Source organism: Liolophura sinensis, chromosome 7, assembly GCF_032854445.1.
Source record: "Liolophura sinensis isolate JHLJ2023 chromosome 7, CUHK_Ljap_v2, whole genome shotgun sequence".
Lineage (NCBI taxonomy): Eukaryota > Metazoa > Mollusca > Polyplacophora > Chitonida > Chitonidae > Liolophura > Liolophura sinensis.
Window position 1 is genome coordinate 1 of NC_088301.1, and position 16,938 is coordinate 16,938.

Consider the following 16,938-nt stretch of genomic DNA (forward strand, 5'->3'; position numbering starts at 1 on the left):
TGACAGGGCATGGTTGCGAGAATTGAGTGTTACATAGCACACTAGAGACAAAACAAGTGTTAGCAGAGCGTGGTTTCGATCCACGGACCTCTGGGTTATGGGCCCAGCACGCTTCCACTGCGCCACTCTGCTGTTAAACGAAAGTGTCTGCGCTATACACAACACAATCACTACCGGCACAATTGCATCTGATCAAAACAAGCCCGTGTTTGGCCAAAAAGTGCCAAACAAGAAACGCCAGATACTACTAGGAGGGTTCAAATAAACCTCTTGGCTGGATCTCACATCCTATAAGATTGCGTCGGTGGTGTAATGGTCAGCATGGTTGCCTTCCAAGCAGTCGATCCGGGTTAGATTCCCGGCCGTCGCACCAAGTATTTTATCACACGGACAGTTGCTCAATAAACTGGAGAATGGTGACCCGCCATCGTTGCGGCAGTGGAATTTTACACAGCACAGTAGAGACAAAAACAAGCGTGAGAAAGGCGTCGTTTCCATCCACGGACCTCTGGCTTATGAACACACACCCCCAACACAACTTACGTTTTTCGGGAGGGACGAATGTAATTCCCTGTAATTTAGGCTGTAAAGTCTTTTTTATTTGCTGCCAGTCTGCAGATTTTCTTCTACAGGTATCAAAATGATGGAAATTGTCTAAGCTGTGAGCGGGTATGAGTTTTAATGATGAAAGTTTGAAATTCTGGGCGAGAAGACACAAGGAGACAGGTGGTGATGAGTCTGCGAGTGACGTCTCCTTGACGTTGCTAGGCACACCTATGCTGCCGGCATAGAAAGGTCCAGGATTTTCACCGTTAACCTGGGTCAAGATTTTTATGGCTTCTTTCTCACAGACTGGGCTAGGCATGCACCAAAGCTTATTGGCCACGAAATTTTTGGGACTGAGCTTCAGCGCTAAATGTTAACATTGTCGCTGAGGGAAAATAATGGAGGTGCGTGGCCTGTAGTGACACTTGTACCAAAACACGTAATGTGTCATTGTGTGCCCAGACTTTGCACCATCCCTAAAATATTTGGTGGGTACATCTGCGATGTGGTTTGCATTGGCATGGAACTTGATTGAGCAGTTATAAAACTTTTATGTGCTATATTTTCCCCACATATCCGATTTGTCTAAATATGGACAAAAATGCTCTGTGGTTGAGGGTAGTACGGGTGTATGAGTAAGCTGAAACAAACACGGACAACGTTTCATCACTCCTGGCTTTTGAAATGTCTCTTTTTGGGGCTGACATTGGACAAATCCAATTACCACACAGACCGTTGTTGAGTATACTGGAGATTTGTGACAAGGCATGGTTGCGAGAATTGAGTGTTACATAGCACACTAGAGACAAAACAAGTGTTAGCAGAGCGTGGTTTCGATCCACGGACCTCTGGGTTATGGGCCCAGCACGCTTCCACTGCGCCACTCTGCTGTTAAACGAAAGGATCTGAGCTATACACAACACAATCACTACCGGCACAATTGCATCTGATCAAAACAAGCCCGTCTTTGGCCAAAAAGTGCCAAACAAGAAACGCCAGATACTACTAGGAGGGTTCAAATAAACCTCTTGGCTGGATCTCACATCCTATAAGATTGCGTCGGTGGTGTAATGGTCAACATGGTTGCCTTCCAAACAGTCGATCCGGGTTCGATTCCCGGCCGACGCACCAAGTCTTTTATCTCACGGACAGTTGCTCAATAAACTGGAGAATTGTGACCCGCCATCGTTGCGGCAGTGGAATTTTACACAGCACAGTAGAGACAAAACAAGCGTGAGAAAAGCGTCGTTTCCATCCACGGACCTCTGGCTTATGAACACACACCCCCAACACAACTTACGTTTTTCGGGAGGGACGAATGTAATTCCCTGTAATTTAGGCTGTAAAGTCTTTTTTATTTGCTGCCAGTCTGCAGATTTTCTTCTACAGGTATCAAAATGATGGAAATTGTCTAAGCTGTGAACGGGTATGAGTTTTAATGATGAAAGTTTGAAATTCTGGGCGAGAAGACACAAGGAGACAGGTGGTGATGAGGCTGCGAGTGACGTCTCCTTGACGTTGCTAGGCACACCTATGCTGCCGGCATAGAAAGGTCCAGGATTTTCACCGTTAACCTGGGTCAAGATTTTTATGGCTTCTTTCTCACAGACTGGGCTAGGCATGCACCAAAGCTTATTGGCCACGAAGTTTTTGGGACTGAGCTTCAGCGCTAAATGTTAACATTGTCGCTGAGGGAAAATAATGGAGGTGCGTGGACTGTAGTGACACTTGTATATTTGGTGGGTACATCTGCGATGTGGTTTGCATTGGCATGCAACTTGATTGAGCAGTTTTAAAACTTTTATGTGCTATATTTTCCCCACATATCCGATTTGTCTAAATATCGACAAAAATGCTCTGTGGTTGATGCTAGTACGGGAGTATGAGTAAGCTGGAACAAACACGGACAACGTTTCATCACTCCTGGCTTTTGAAATGTCTCTTTTTGGGGCTGACATTGGACAAATCCGATTACCACACAGACCGTTGTTGAGTATACTGGGGATTTATGACAGGGCATGGTTGCGAGAATTGAGTGTTACATAGCACACTAGAGACAAAACAATTGTTAGCAGAGCGTGGTTTCGATCCACGGACTTCTGGGTTATGGGCCCAGCACGCTTCCACTGCGCCACTCTGCTGTTAAACGAAAGGGTCTGCGCTATACACAACACAATCACTACCGGCACAATTGCATCTGATCAAAACAAGCCCGTCTTTGGCCAAAAAGTGCCAAACAAGAAACGCCAGATACTACTAGGAGGGTTCAAATAAACCTCTTGGCTGGATCTCACATCCTATAAGATTGCGTCGGTGGTGTAATGGTCAGCATGGTTGCCTTCCAAGCAGTCGATCCGGGTTCGATTCCCGGCCGACGCACCAAGTCTCTTATTACACGGACAGTTGCTCAATAAACTGGAGAATGGTGACCCGCCATCGTTGCGGCAGTGGAATTTTACACAGCACAGTAGAGACAAAACAAGCGTGAGAAAAGCGTCGTTTCCATCCACGGACCTCTGGCTTATGAACACACACCCCCAACACAACTTACGTTTTTCGGGAGGGACGAATGTAATTCCCTGTAATTTAGGCTGTAAAGTCTTTTTTATTTGCTGCCAGTCTGCAGATTTTCTTCTACAGGTATCAAAATGATGGAAATTGTCTAAGCTGTGAGCGGGTATGAGTTTTAATGATGAAAGTTTGAAATTCTGGGCGAGAAGACACAAGGAGACAGGTGGTGATGAGGCTGCGAGTGACGTCTCCTTGACGTTGCTAGGCACACCTATGCTGCCGGCATAGAAAGGTCCAGGATTTTCACCGTTAACCTGGGTCAAGATTTTTATGGCTTCTTTCTCACAGACTGGGCTAGGCATGCACCAAAGCTTATTGGCCAGGAAATTTTTGGGACTGAACTTCAGCGCTAAATGTTAACATTGTCGCTGAGGGAAAATAATGGAGGTGCGTGGCCTGTAGTGACACTTCTGCCAAAACACGTAATGTGTCATTGTGTGCCCAGACTTTGCACCATCCCTAAAATATTTGGTGGGTACATCTGCGATGTGGTTTGCATTGGCATGGAACTTGATTGAGCAGTTTTAAAACTTTTATGTGCTATATTTTCCCCACATATCCGATTTGTCTAAATATCGACAAAAATGCTCTGTGGTTGAGGGTAGTACGGGTGTATGAGTAAGCTGAAACAAACACGGACAACGTTTCATCACTCCTGGCTTTTGAAATGTCTCTTTTTGGGGCTGACATTGGACAAATCCAATTACCACACAGACCGTTGTTGAGTATACTGGAGATTTGTGACAAGGCATGGTTGCGAGAATTGAGTGTTACATAGCACACTAGAGACAAAACAATTGTTAGCAGAGCGTGGTTTCGATCCACGGACCTCTGGGTTATGGGCCCAGCACGCTTCCACTGCGCCACTCTGCTGTTAAACGAAAGAGTCTGCGCTATACACAACACAATCACTACCGTCACAATTGCATCTGATCAAAACAAGCCCGTCTTTGGCTAAAAAGTGCCAAACAAGAAACGCCAGATACTACTAGGAGGGTTCAAATAATCCTCTTGGCTGGATCTCACATCCTATAAGATTGCGTCGGTGGTGTAAAGGTCAGCATGGTTGCCTTCCAAGCAGTCGATACGGGTTCGATTCCCGGCCGACGCACCAAGTATTTTATCACACGGACAGTTGCTCAATAAACTGGAGAATGGTGACCCGCCATCGTTGCGGCAGTGGAATTTTACACAGCACAGTAGAGACAAAACAAGCGTGAGAAAAGCGTCGTTTCCATCCACGGACCTCTGGCTTATGAACACACACCCCCAACACAACTTACGTTTTTCGGGAGGGACGAATGTAATTCCCTGTAATTTAGGCTGTAAAGTCTTTTTTATTTGCTGCCAGTCTGCAGATTTTCTTCTACAGGTATCAAAATGATGGAAATTATCTAAGCTGTGAGCGGGTATGAGTTTTAATGATGAAAGTTTGAAATTCTGGGCGAGAAGACACAAGGAGACAGGTGGTGATGAGGCTGCGAGTGACGTCTCCTTGACGTTGCTAGGCACACCTATGCTGCCGGCATAGAAAGGTCCAGGATTTTCACCGTTAACCTGGGTCAAGATTTTTATGGCTTCTTTCTCACAGACTGGGCTAGGCATGCACCAAAGCTTATTGGCCACGAAATTTTTGGGACTGAGCTTCAGCGCAAAATGTTAACATTGTCGCTGAGGGAAAATAATGGAGGTGCGTGGCCTGTAGTGACACTTGTGCCAAAACACGTAATGTGTCATTGTGTGCCCAGACTTTGCACCATCCCTAAAATATTTGGTGGGTACATCTGCGATGTGGTTTGCATTGGCATGGAACTTGATTGAGCAGTTTTAAAACTTTTATGTGCTATATTTTCCCCACATATCCGATTTGTCTAAATATCGACAAAAATGCTCTGTGGTTTAGGGTAGTACGGGAGTATGAGTAAGCTGGAACAAACACGGACAACGTTTCATCACTCCTGGCTTTTGAAATGTCTCTTTTTGGGGCTGACATTGGACAAATCCAATTACCACACAGACCGTTGTTGAGTATACTGGAGATTTGTGACAAGGCATGGTTGCGAGAATTGAGTGTTACATAGCACACTAGAGACAAAACAAGTGTTAGCAGAGCGTGGTTTCGATCCACGGACCTCTGGGTTATGGGCCCAGCACGCTTCCACTGCGCCACTCTGCTGTTAAACGAAAGGGTCTGCGCTATACACAACACAATCACTACCGGCACAATTGAATCTAATCAAAACAAGCCCGTCTTTGGCCAAAAAGTGCCAAACAAGAAACGCCAGATACTACTAGGAGGGTTCAAATAAACCTCTTGGCTGGATCTCACATCCTATAAGATTGCGTCGGTGGTGTAATGGTCAGCATGGTTGCCTTCCAAGCAGTCGATCCGGGTTCGATTCCCGGCCGACGCACCAAGTCTTTTATCACACGGACAGTTGCTCAATAAACTGGAGAATGGTGACCCGCCATCGTTGCGGCAGTGGAATTTTACACAGCACAGTAGAGACAAAACAAGCGTGAGAAAAGCGTCGTTTCCATCCACGGACCTCTGGCTTATGAACACACACCCCCAACACAACTTACGTTTTTCGGGAGGGACGAATGTAATTCCCTGTAATTTAGGCTGTAAAGTCTTTTTTATTTGCTGCCAGTCTGCAGATTTTCTTCTACATTTATCAAAATGATGGAAATTGTCTAAGCTGTGAGCGGGTATGAGTTTTAATGATGAAAGTTTGAAATTCTGGGCGAGAAGACACAAGGAGACAGGTGGTGATGAGGCTGCGAGTGACGTCTCCTTGACGTTGCTAGGCACACCTATGCTGCCGGCATAGAAAGGTCCAGGATTTTCACCGTTAACCTGGGTCAAGATTTTTATGGCTTCTTTCTCACAGACTGGGCTAGGCATGCACCAAAGCTTATTGGCCACGAAGTTTTTGGGACTGAGCTTCAGCGCTAAATGTTAACATTGTCGCTGAGGGAAAATAATGGAGGTGCTTGGCCTGTAGTGACACTTGTGCCAAAACACGTAATGTGTCATTGTGTGCCCAGACTTTGCACCATCCCTAAAATATTTGGTGGGTACATCTGCGATGTGGTTTGCATTGGCATGGAACTTGATTGAGCAGTTATAAAACTTTTATGTGCTATATTTTCCCCACATATCCGATTTGTCTAAATATCGACAAAAATGCTCTGTGGTTGAGGGTAGTACGGGTGTATGAGTAAGCTGAAACAAACACGGACAACGTTTCATCACTCCTGGCTTCTGAAATGTCTCTTTTTGGGGCTGACATTGGACAAATCCAATTACCACACAGACCGTTGTTGAGTATACTGGAGAATTGTGACAAGGCATGGTTGCGAGAATTGAGTGTTACATAGCACACTAGAGACAAAACAAGTGTTAGCAGAGCGTGGTTTCGATCCACGGACCTCTGGGTTATGGGCCCAGCACGCTTCCACTGCGCCACTCTGCTGTTAAACGAAAGAGTTTGCGCTATACACAACACAATCACTACCGGCACAATTGCATCTGATCAAAACAAGCCCGTCTTTGGCTAGAAAGTGCCAAACAAGAAACGCCAGATACTACTAGGAGGGTTTAAATAAACCGCTTGGCTGGATCTCACATCCTATAAGATTGCGTCGGTGGTGTAATGGTCAGCATGGTTGCCTTCCAGGCAGTCGATCCGGGTTCGATTCCCGGCCGACGCACCAAGCCTTTTATCACACGGACAGTTGCTCAATAAACTGGAGAATTGTGACCCGCCATCGTTGCGGCAGTGGAATTTTACACAGCACAGTAGAGACAAAACAAGCGTGAGAAAAGCGTCGTTTCCATCCACGGACCTCTGGCTTATGAACACACACCCCCAACACAACTTACGTTTTTCGGGAGGGACGAATGTAATTCCCTGTAATTTAGGCTGTAAAGTCTTTTTTATTTGCTGCCAGTCTGCAGATTTTCTTCTACATTTATCAAAATGATGGAAATTGTCTAAGCTGTGAGCGGGTATGAGTTTTAATGATGAAAGTTTGAAATTCTGGGCGAGAAGACACAAGGAGACAGGTGGTGATGAGGCTGCGAGTGACGTCTCCTTGACGTTGCTAGGCACACCTATGCTGCCGGCATAGAAAGGTCCAGGATTTTCACCGTTAACCTGGGTCAAGATTTTTATGGCTTCTTTCTCACAGACTGGGGTAGGTATGCACCAAAGTTTATATTTTCCCCACTTATCCGATTTGTCTAAATATCGACAAAAATGCTCTGTGGTTGAGGGTAGTACGGGTGTATGAGTAACCTGGAACAAACACGGGCAACGTTTCATCACTCCTGGCTTTTGAAATGTCTCTTTTTGGGGCTGACATTGGACAAATCCAATTACCACACAGACCGTTGTTGAGTATACTGGAGATTTGTGACAAGGCATGGCTGCGAGAATTGAGTGTTACATAGCACACTAGAGACAAAACAAGTGTTAGCAGAGCGTGGTTTCGATCCACGGACCTCTGGGTTATGGGCCCAGCAAGTTTCCACAGCGCCACTCTGCTGTTAAACGAAAGGGTCTGCGCTATACACAACACAATCACTACCGGCACAATTGTATCTGATCAAAACAAGCCCGTCTTTGGCCAAAAAGTGCCAAACAAGAAACGCCAGATACTACTAGGAGGGTTCAAATAAACCTCTTGGCTGGATCTCACATCCTATAAGATTGCGTCGGTGGTGTAATGGTCAGCATGGTTGCCTTCCAAGCAGTCGATCCGGGTTCGATTCCCGGCCGACGCACCAAGTCTTTTATCACACGGACAGTTGCTCAATAAACTGGAGAATGGTGACCCGCCATCGTTGCGGCAGTGGAATTTTACACAGCACAGTAGAGACAAAACAAGCGTGAGAAAAGCGTCGTTTCCATCCACGGAGCTCTGGCTTATGAACACACACCCCCAACACAACTTACGCTTTTCGGGAGGGACGAATGTAATTCCCTGTAATTTAGGCTGTACAGTATTTTTTATTTACTGCCAGTCTGCAGATTTTCTTCTACAGGTATCAAAATGATGGAAATTGTCTAAGCTGTGAGCGGGTATGAGTTTTAATGATGAAAGTTTGAAATTCTGGGCGAGAAGACACAAGGAGACAGGTGGTGATGAGGCTGCGAGTGACGTCTCCTTGACGTTGCTAGGCACACCTATGCTGCCGGCATAGAAAGGTCCAGGATTTTCACCGTTAACCTGGGTCAAGATTTTTATGGCTTCTTTCTCACAGACTGGGCTAGGCATGCACCAAAGCTTATTGGCCACGAAATTTTTGGGACTGAGCTTCAGCGCTAAATGTTAACATTGTCGCTGAGGGAAAATAATGGAGGTGCGTGGCCTGTAGTGACACTTGTGCCAAAACACGTAATGTGTCATTGTGTGCCCAGACTTTGCACCATCCCTAAAATATTTGGTGGGTACATCTGCGATGTGGTTTGCATTGGCATGGAACTTGATTGAGCAGTTTTAAAACTTTTATGTGCTATATTTTCCCCACATATCCGATTTGTCTAAATATCGACAAAAATGCTCTGTGGTTGAGGGTAGTACGGGTGTATGAGTAAGCTGGAACAAACACGGACAACGTTTCATCACTCCTGGCTTTTGAAATGTCTCTTTTTGGGGCTGACATTGGACAAATCCAATTACCACACAGACCGTTGTTTTTTTTTTTTTTGAAAATTGTTGAATTTATTCCCAGATTGTCATCAAATACACAAGATTTCACAATACCCGGCTATCACAAACTTTTGAAATCACAAGGCAGTCTTAATTAAAATAAAATATCACAGAAAAGATGACTGCTTTGTGAATAGAACAATTGGACATTAGCTGCTAATTTCAATAAATACACTAATTTATCATTCCGTAATGTACAGAAGACTTTGTTTATACACCAGATTTTCTCGAAAGATGGCCTGTCTAGTCGAAAAAAGTCAACATGAATACGGGTTTTAATTATTCCTTTGGCGGCCTTAACAATACCAACAGAATCCCTGTTTTTTTCTGAAATATTATGTCGTTGCGTGCACACCAAATACTAAACTGAAGAACACATATGACATACACCATCACAGCTCTAACTTCCTGGTTAAAAGTGGAATTGAATACCTTGTAAATTAATGTTTCCGAGTCCATATTTGGTAGGTAGTTCGCAAACAAAACAAATATCCGGTTAAAGTCATTAAACACATCCTGAACGATTTTACATTGTACAAACAGATGTTGCCGAGTTTCAGACAGGGAGCAAAAAACACACAAGTCATCGGTGGCTACATTTCTCCTAAGAAGTTTTTCCTTAACGGGCAAAATGTCATGAACCAACTTGTAACTGAAGTTGACCAAGTTGTGATCTAAGAATTGATGAAAAACAGTTTTCCATATTCTAACCCAGTCCAAATGCGGCATAGACACCATTGCTCTTGGACAATGTACTATTTTTGTTACAAAATATTCATAAATATGCCTGCTTGAACACAATGTTACAGGTTGCTGTACACCTGTGGTAAATTCTCTCCAGGCGCTCAAGGCCAGTCTATAAAAAGGTGGAATGTTTTCAGAATGTGGGACATTGGAACGACAGAATTCACGACAAATATGTCTTAGGGGTAAACCCAACCAATAGATGGCAAAGTATTTCCATTCCGCTGTTGTTCCATGAATTAATTTTAAAACATGCCGAGTAACAAGTGCTTTTATTTTACATTCTATATTATGTACGTTTAGACCTCCATTCCCTATTTTATTATGTACGACAACTCTCTTCAAACTTTCGGGCTTGTTATCCCACAAAAATCTGAACACAGTTTGGGAACATTGATTGACACATTTAGGTGGCAACAGAGTACACTGTGCAGAAAACCATAAAACAGCTAAAGCAACTGTATTAATTAACACAGACCTCCCCCGTAGGGTCAAATATCTTCCATTCCATGCTGATACATGCTTCTTTACCTTACTTAAAACACGCTCAGAATTGAGTTCTGTTTGATCTGGTCCAAAAAATACCCCACAAATCTTTGAATTTGTAGTGATGTTAAGCCCACCACTGTGCACGTTAGTTTCGTCCCAGCTACCAATGGGAAGAACCGTGCTTTTCAACAAGTTGAGTTTTGCTCCTGAGGCTTTTCCATAACTTTCTGCTAGTTTAATTACATGCGGAACAGAACTCACTTCAGATAAAATTGCAGTCGTATCATCTGCAAATGCCGACACTCTTGTTTCCTTATTTGTGCCGGGTAACCGTACACCATTAATTTCGTCATTGTTTCTAATGGCGGCTATAAAGGGCTCTAAGGACAAAACATACAATAATGGTGACAAAGAACAACCCTGTCGGACACCTCGACTCAGTTTAAATTCTTCTGTTATGTGCCCGTTCACAATAACACTACTTGTAATGTCAGTATATAATAATTGCACCCACTTACAAAAGTCGGGTCCGAAGTTAAATTTCTCTAAACATTTGAACAAAAATGACCAGTCTACTCTGTCAAAGGCTTTCTCCTGGTCTAAGTTAAGAAAGCATCCTTTTAAATCTTTTTGTTCAACATAATCATATGTATTTCGTAATAAGTGAAGGTTGTCAAAAATACTTCGGCCTGGTATTCCACATGTCTGATTCTGAAGTACAACTGTATCGATCACATTTTTTAACCGATTGCACAAAGCTTTAGAAACAATCTTATAATCTACATTTAGTAAGCTAATTGGCCTCCAGTTTTTTATGCTTTCGGCATTGTCGGGGACCTTACATAATAGTGTGATTAACCCAGAACGCTGTGAATTACTTAATCTACCCAAGTTAAAACAGTGATTAACTACATCCGTAAACACACCCGAAAACAGTGGCCCAAATTGTACATAAAACTCTGCTGGCAAACCGTCGCATCCCGGCGAACGGTTTTTAGACATATTTTTTACTGCAAAAAACAACTCCTGTTCAGTCAAAAGGCCTTCGCAGGCAGTTTTACAATCGTCATTTAACATCGGAAGCGATGACAAGAACTCATCTTGAATGGAGGAGTCAGTATCTTGTTCAGTATACAATTTCATATAATACGACCTTATACACTTAGCAATACCTTCCTGAGATTCATGGGATATTGAAGAATCAATATGACAAGTAATACTTTTGATCATCTTCTTTCTGCCCCTACCAACTTCTCGTCTAATGAAATATTTGGTTGGTTTTTCTCCCTGATCAAAATGAACAGCTTTAGCACGGATAACCGCTCCCGCATGATTCGACTTATAAAGGGCATTTAGAGTCTTTTTCACATTGTCAATACGCTCACAGTTAATGATTGGACTAGATTTCAACGCATTTAATTCTTGTTCAAGTACCAACAAATCACGTTTTTTGTTCATAGATTTTTCCTTACAGTAACTCCGAATCCTGTCTTTACATTCCCCTTTAAATGTCTCCCATCTGTCTATTAGATCTGCATGACCAGTTGTACAGACAGAGAAAATATCATGGAAGACGGATTTAATATCATCAACAAGCTCCGTGTCATTTAACACAGAAGTATTACACTTCCAGTAGAACGGCCCCCATGAAATGACATCTTCAAAAGAGATATCAAAAAACAAACACGAATGATCAGAAAAAGACACATGTACAGCATCACACTGGGTTACATACTTAAACACAGCGTTAGGGATATAAAATCTATCCAATCTACTGGCACACTGGCGCCTAGACCACGTGTAACAATTCTTATCCGGATGCAGTTTCCTAAAAATATCACAAATACCAAAATCTCTTTTCAAATTATTAATTTCGTCCACTCCATCATTCCTTACATTAGTGGCACAGCCAGCTCTATCTAATTCAATGCTCTCAACACAATTAAAATCCCCACCCATAATAACCAACTCACTGCCCTGCATCACATTATCTAGATTAGAAATAAACTCTTTTCTTTCCTTTGGATTATTAGGGGCATATACACAAACAAGGTTTAAAGCAGTGTTGTTGAGCTCAACCCTAAGGCTTATGTAGCGACCGTTAGGGCACCTCTGTATTTTCCGTATAAAGCAGTCTACCGAATACCTAATAATTATTCCCACCCCACAACTTCGATTTGACCCATACGCCCACCTTGCATCGCCTGGGATTTGCAAATATTTAGTGTCATTATAGTTTTCGAAGTGTGTTTCCTGTAAGAATAGTACATCAATTCCTATATCGAAAAAAATTGCTTGACATGTTCTTGTTTAGACGGATCCCGTAAACCATTAATGTTTAAAGTCCCAAAACGAATATTATTTAAGCTCATTATACAAGTAAGTAAAGGTAGAGCGTACATACCCATTGTGGTCAAATAAGAGAGCCCTAATTACGTTACAAATCATTTGTCTCTTTTCATTCGCTGCCTCGCACGAGAAGCAAGCGATTTTCTTTTCCTGTATTCCAGAAGCATGGTGTCCCCCTCCTGAGATGGAGTCGGCGTCATACAGTCTGACGACTGATCGGCATCAACACCATCATAATCAGTAGGATGGGAACTGGGCGGGATAGATGACGCTGCCTCTTCGGCTGTACTGCCATTGTCCAACTTAGCTCGCTTTTCCTCGACTGGGACTGGTGAACGCACGTCGGGAGCGTGCACGTCAGCCACGACCACATTCTTCACCCTTGGGACAGCTGATGACGTTTCATTATCACCAACATCCACTTCTTCGGTGTTCTTAGTATTCTCCCGGACGTCCATCTCCTTATCAGACTCGCTGTCGTCGCTGACGTCTTCATCGGCGCTGTCGTCACCATTCCCGTCGATTTCGTCTTCGTTCTCCTCGCTGTCTTGAACCAGTTCCATAGCAGGTGCGTTGAATGGGTCTTCATCGTCGCTGACGTCAACATCAATGTCATCTTGTTTTACGACGTCTTCCTTATTATACTGGCGCATAGTCGGTAGGTTTCCCTTAACTCGCGCCGCGTACGACATTGCTCTCGCACAACAGTCACTGACCGTATGAAGCCCTGAGTCACACATTCGGCATGGATTTGTACAGTCCTTCTCTGTATGAGGATTCTCATGGGGGGAGAAACCGTCGCAGTTAGAACACCACAGTGCTCTACACTCTGCTGCCTTGTGTGATTTTTGGCCACACTTCCGACATTCATAAGTTTGCCCGGGGTAGGTAAACATAACAATGTCACCACCGAAATTAATAAAATTTGGTACATAACGAACTTTGTGACACCTAAATCTGTAAATCCGAATACCTGTCCGAACATGTGAGAGCTCCGGGTCTGAAAATCTGGGTTTCGTCACACCCAGGCATTCACCATAGGGTTTCAAAGCTGCCTCGATAGTGTCATCTGACATTTCATCCGGTGCCCAGTGGGCCGTCAGATTCAGGTAAACTGACGACGCGGGCATAATGGACCACGTCGTTCCATTTATAACAACATTGGATTTACTCACTAGGGCATTATGCCCAGCCACTGTAGACACGCGGAGATAGAAGTGTTTCTTTAAATAATTCTTCTAAAAACTTATTAGCTCTGTCTTGATATTTAACACACTTGACAGAAAAGTAATAAAGTCCCTCTGGACAGCCGTAGAAAATGCCGGGCTGCTTCGTGTAGAGATTGACACAGACAAAGTTCTGCTTGGCCTGTTTACAGGCGAAAACGACACGGGCTTGGACATACCTGATCCAACGGGGCACACGCCCTTCACCAAACAGTAACCACTGGCCAAACTCAAGCTCTGTGGGCTCCCAGATCACCAAAAAATCAGTCTCAAAAACAAACGCTGTTGTTGGAGAAATGTGTAAACAGCATAGAATAACCGACACGTCCGTTCACTTCGGCGTCTAGCACACTCTCCCATTTTTGGGACTGAGCTTCAGCGTTAAATGTTAACATTGTCGCTGAGGGAAAATAATGGAGGTGCGTGGCCTATAGTGACACTTCTGCCAAAACACGTAATGTGTCATTGTGTGCTCAGACTTTGCACCATCCCTAAAATATTTGGTGGGTACATCTGCGATGTGGTTTGCATTGGCATGGAACTTGATTGAGCAGTTTTAAAGCTTTTATGTGCTATATTTTCCCCACATATCCGATTTGTCTAAATATCGACAAAAATGCTCTGTGGTTGAGGGTAGTACGGGTGTATGAGTAAGCTGGAACAAACACGGACAACGTTTCATCACTCCTGGCTTTTGAAATGTCTCTTTTTGGGGCTGACATTGGACAAATCCAATTACCACACAGACCGTTGTTGAGTATACTGGAGATTTGTGAGAAGGCATGGTTGCTAGAATTGAGTGTTACATAGCACACTAGAGACAAAACAAGTGTTAGCAGAGCGTGGTTTCGATCCACGGACCTCTGGGTTATGGGCCCAGCACGCTTCCACTGCGCCACTCTGCTGTTAGACGAAAGGGTTTGCGCTATACACAACACAATCACTACCGGCACAATTGCATCTGATCAAAACAAGCCCGTCTTTGGCCAAAAAGTGCCAAACAAGAAACGCCAGACACTACTAGGAGGGTTCAAATAAACCTCTTGGCTGGATCTCACATCCTATAAGATTGCGTCGGTGGTGTAATGGTCAGCATGGTTGCCTTCCCAGCAGTCGATTCGGGTTCGATTCCCGGCCGACGCACCAAGTCTTTTATCACACGGACAGTTGCTCAATAAACTGGAGAATGGTGACCCGCCATCGTTGCGGCAGTGGAATTTTACACAGCACAGTAGAGACAAAACAAGCGTGAGAAAAGCGTCGTTTCCATCCACGGACCTCTGGCTTATGAACACACACCCCCAACACAACTTACGTTTTTCGGGAGGGACGAATGTAATTCCCTGTAATTTAGGCTGTAAAGTCTTTTTTATTTGCTGCCAGTCTGCAGATTTTCTTCTACAGGTATCAAAATGATGGAAATTGTCTAAGCTGTGAGCGGGTATGAGTTTTAATGATGAAAGTTTGAAATTCTGGGCGAGAAGACACAAGGAGACAGGTGGTGATGAGGCTGCGAGTGACGTCTCCTTGACGTTGCTAGGCACACCTATGCTGCCGGCATAGAAAGGTCCAGGATTTTCACCGTTAACCTGGGTCAAGATTTTTATGGCTTCTTTCTCACAGACTGGGCTAGGTATGCACCAAAGCTTATTGGCGACGAAGTTTTTGGGACTGAGCTTCAGCGCTAAATGTTAACATTGTCGCTGAGGGAAAATAATGGAGGTGCGTGGCCTGTAGTGACACTTGTATATTTGGTGGGTACATCTGCGATGTGGTTTGCATTGACATGCAACTTGATAGGGCAGTTTTAAAACTTTTATGTGCTATATTTTCCCCACATATCCGATTTGTCTAAATATCGACAAAAATGCTCTGTGGTTGATGCTAGTACGGGAGTATGAGTAAGCTGGAACAAACACGGACAACGTTTCATCACTCCTGGCTTTTGAAATGTCTCTTTTTGGGGCTGACATTGGACAAATCCAATTACCACACAGACCGTTGTTGAGTATACTGGGGATTTGTGACAAGGCATGGTTGCGAGAATTGAGTGTTACATAGCACACTAGAGACAAAACAACTGTTAGCAGAGCGTGGTTTCGATCCACGGACCTCTGGGTTATGGGCCCAGCACGCTTCCACTGCGCCGCTCTGCTGTTAAACGAAAGGGTCTGCGCTATACACAACACAATCACTACCGGCACAATTGCATCTGATCAAAACAAGCCCGTCTTTGGCCAAAAAGTGCCAAACAAGAAACGCCAGATACTACTAGGAGGGTTCAAATAAACCTCTTGGCTGGATCTCACATCCTATAAGATTGCGTCGGTGGTGTAATGGTCAGCATGGTTGCCTTCCAAGCAGTCGATTCGGGTTCGATTCCCGGCCGACGCACCAAGTCTTTTATCACACGGACAGTTGCTCAATAAACTGGAGAATGGTGACCCGCCATCGTTGCGGCAGTGGAATTTTACACAGCACAGTAGAGACAAAACAAGCGTGAGAAAAGCGTCGTTTCCATCCACGGACCTCTGGCTTATGAACACACACCCCCAACACAACTTACGTTTTTCGGGAGGGACGAATGTAATTCCCTGTAATTTAGGCTGTAAAGTCTTTTTCATTTGCTGCCAGTCTGCAGATTTTCTTCTACAGGTATCAAAATGATGGAAATTATCTAAGCTGTGAGCGGGTATGAGTTTTAATGATGAAAGTTTGAAATTCTGGGCGAGAAGACACAAGGAGACAGATGGTGATGAGGCTGCGAGTGACGTCTCCTTGACGTTGCTAGGCACACCTATGCTGCCGGCATAGAAAGGTCCAGGATTTTCACCGTTAACCTGGGTCAAGATTTTTATGGCTTCTTTCTCACAGACTGGGCTAGGCATGCACCAAAGCTTATTGGCCACGAAATTTTTGGGACTGAGCTTCAGCGCTAAATGTTAACATTGTCGCTGAGGGAAAATAATGGAGGTGTGTGGCCTGTAGTGACACTTGTGCCAAAACACGTAATGTGTCATTGTGTGCCCAGACTTTGCACCATCCCTAAAATATTTGGTGGGTACATCTGCGATGTGGTTTGCATTGACATGGAACTTGATTGAGCAGTTATAAAACTTTTATGTGCTATATTTTCCCCACATATCCGATTTGTCTAAATATCGACAAAAATGCTCTGTGGTTGAGGGTAGTACGGGTGTATGAGTAAGCTGGAACAAACACGGACAACGTTTCATCACTCCTGGCTTTTGAAATGTCTCTTTTTGGGGCTGACATTGGACAAATCCAATTA

The 16,938-nt window shown here is 44.0% G+C and overlaps 10 non-coding genes across 10 annotated transcripts; 4 read left to right on the forward strand and 6 right to left on the reverse strand.

Annotated features, from left to right (window-relative positions):
• Positions 1-60: 60 nt before the first annotated feature.
• On the reverse strand, positions 61-132 carry Trnam-cau (transfer RNA methionine (anticodon CAU)). The gene has a single exon. It is a non-coding gene; the product is annotated as a tRNA-Met (tRNA).
• Positions 133-1,364: 1,232 nt separating this feature from the next.
• Trnam-cau (transfer RNA methionine (anticodon CAU)) lies at positions 1,365-1,436 on the reverse strand. The gene has a single exon. It is a non-coding gene; the product is annotated as a tRNA-Met (tRNA).
• A 1,417-nt stretch (positions 1,437-2,853) lies between these two features.
• On the forward strand, positions 2,854-2,925 carry Trnag-ucc (transfer RNA glycine (anticodon UCC)). Its single transcript has one exon. It is a non-coding gene; the product is annotated as a tRNA-Gly (tRNA).
• Positions 2,926-3,918: 993 nt separating this feature from the next.
• On the reverse strand, positions 3,919-3,990 carry Trnam-cau (transfer RNA methionine (anticodon CAU)). Its single transcript has one exon. It is a non-coding gene; the product is annotated as a tRNA-Met (tRNA).
• Positions 3,991-5,221: 1,231 nt separating this feature from the next.
• Trnam-cau (transfer RNA methionine (anticodon CAU)) lies at positions 5,222-5,293 on the reverse strand. The gene has a single exon. It is a non-coding gene; the product is annotated as a tRNA-Met (tRNA).
• Positions 5,294-5,459: 166 nt separating this feature from the next.
• On the forward strand, positions 5,460-5,531 carry Trnag-ucc (transfer RNA glycine (anticodon UCC)). Its single transcript has one exon. It is a non-coding gene; the product is annotated as a tRNA-Gly (tRNA).
• Positions 5,532-6,524: 993 nt separating this feature from the next.
• Trnam-cau (transfer RNA methionine (anticodon CAU)) lies at positions 6,525-6,596 on the reverse strand. Its single transcript has one exon. It is a non-coding gene; the product is annotated as a tRNA-Met (tRNA).
• Positions 6,597-7,837: 1,241 nt separating this feature from the next.
• Positions 7,838-7,909, forward strand: Trnag-ucc (transfer RNA glycine (anticodon UCC)). Its single transcript has one exon. It is a non-coding gene; the product is annotated as a tRNA-Gly (tRNA).
• Positions 7,910-14,479: 6,570 nt separating this feature from the next.
• Positions 14,480-14,551, reverse strand: Trnam-cau (transfer RNA methionine (anticodon CAU)). The gene has a single exon. It is a non-coding gene; the product is annotated as a tRNA-Met (tRNA).
• A 1,417-nt stretch (positions 14,552-15,968) lies between these two features.
• Trnag-ucc (transfer RNA glycine (anticodon UCC)) lies at positions 15,969-16,040 on the forward strand. Its single transcript has one exon. It is a non-coding gene; the product is annotated as a tRNA-Gly (tRNA).
• Positions 16,041-16,938: the final 898 nt, after the last annotated feature.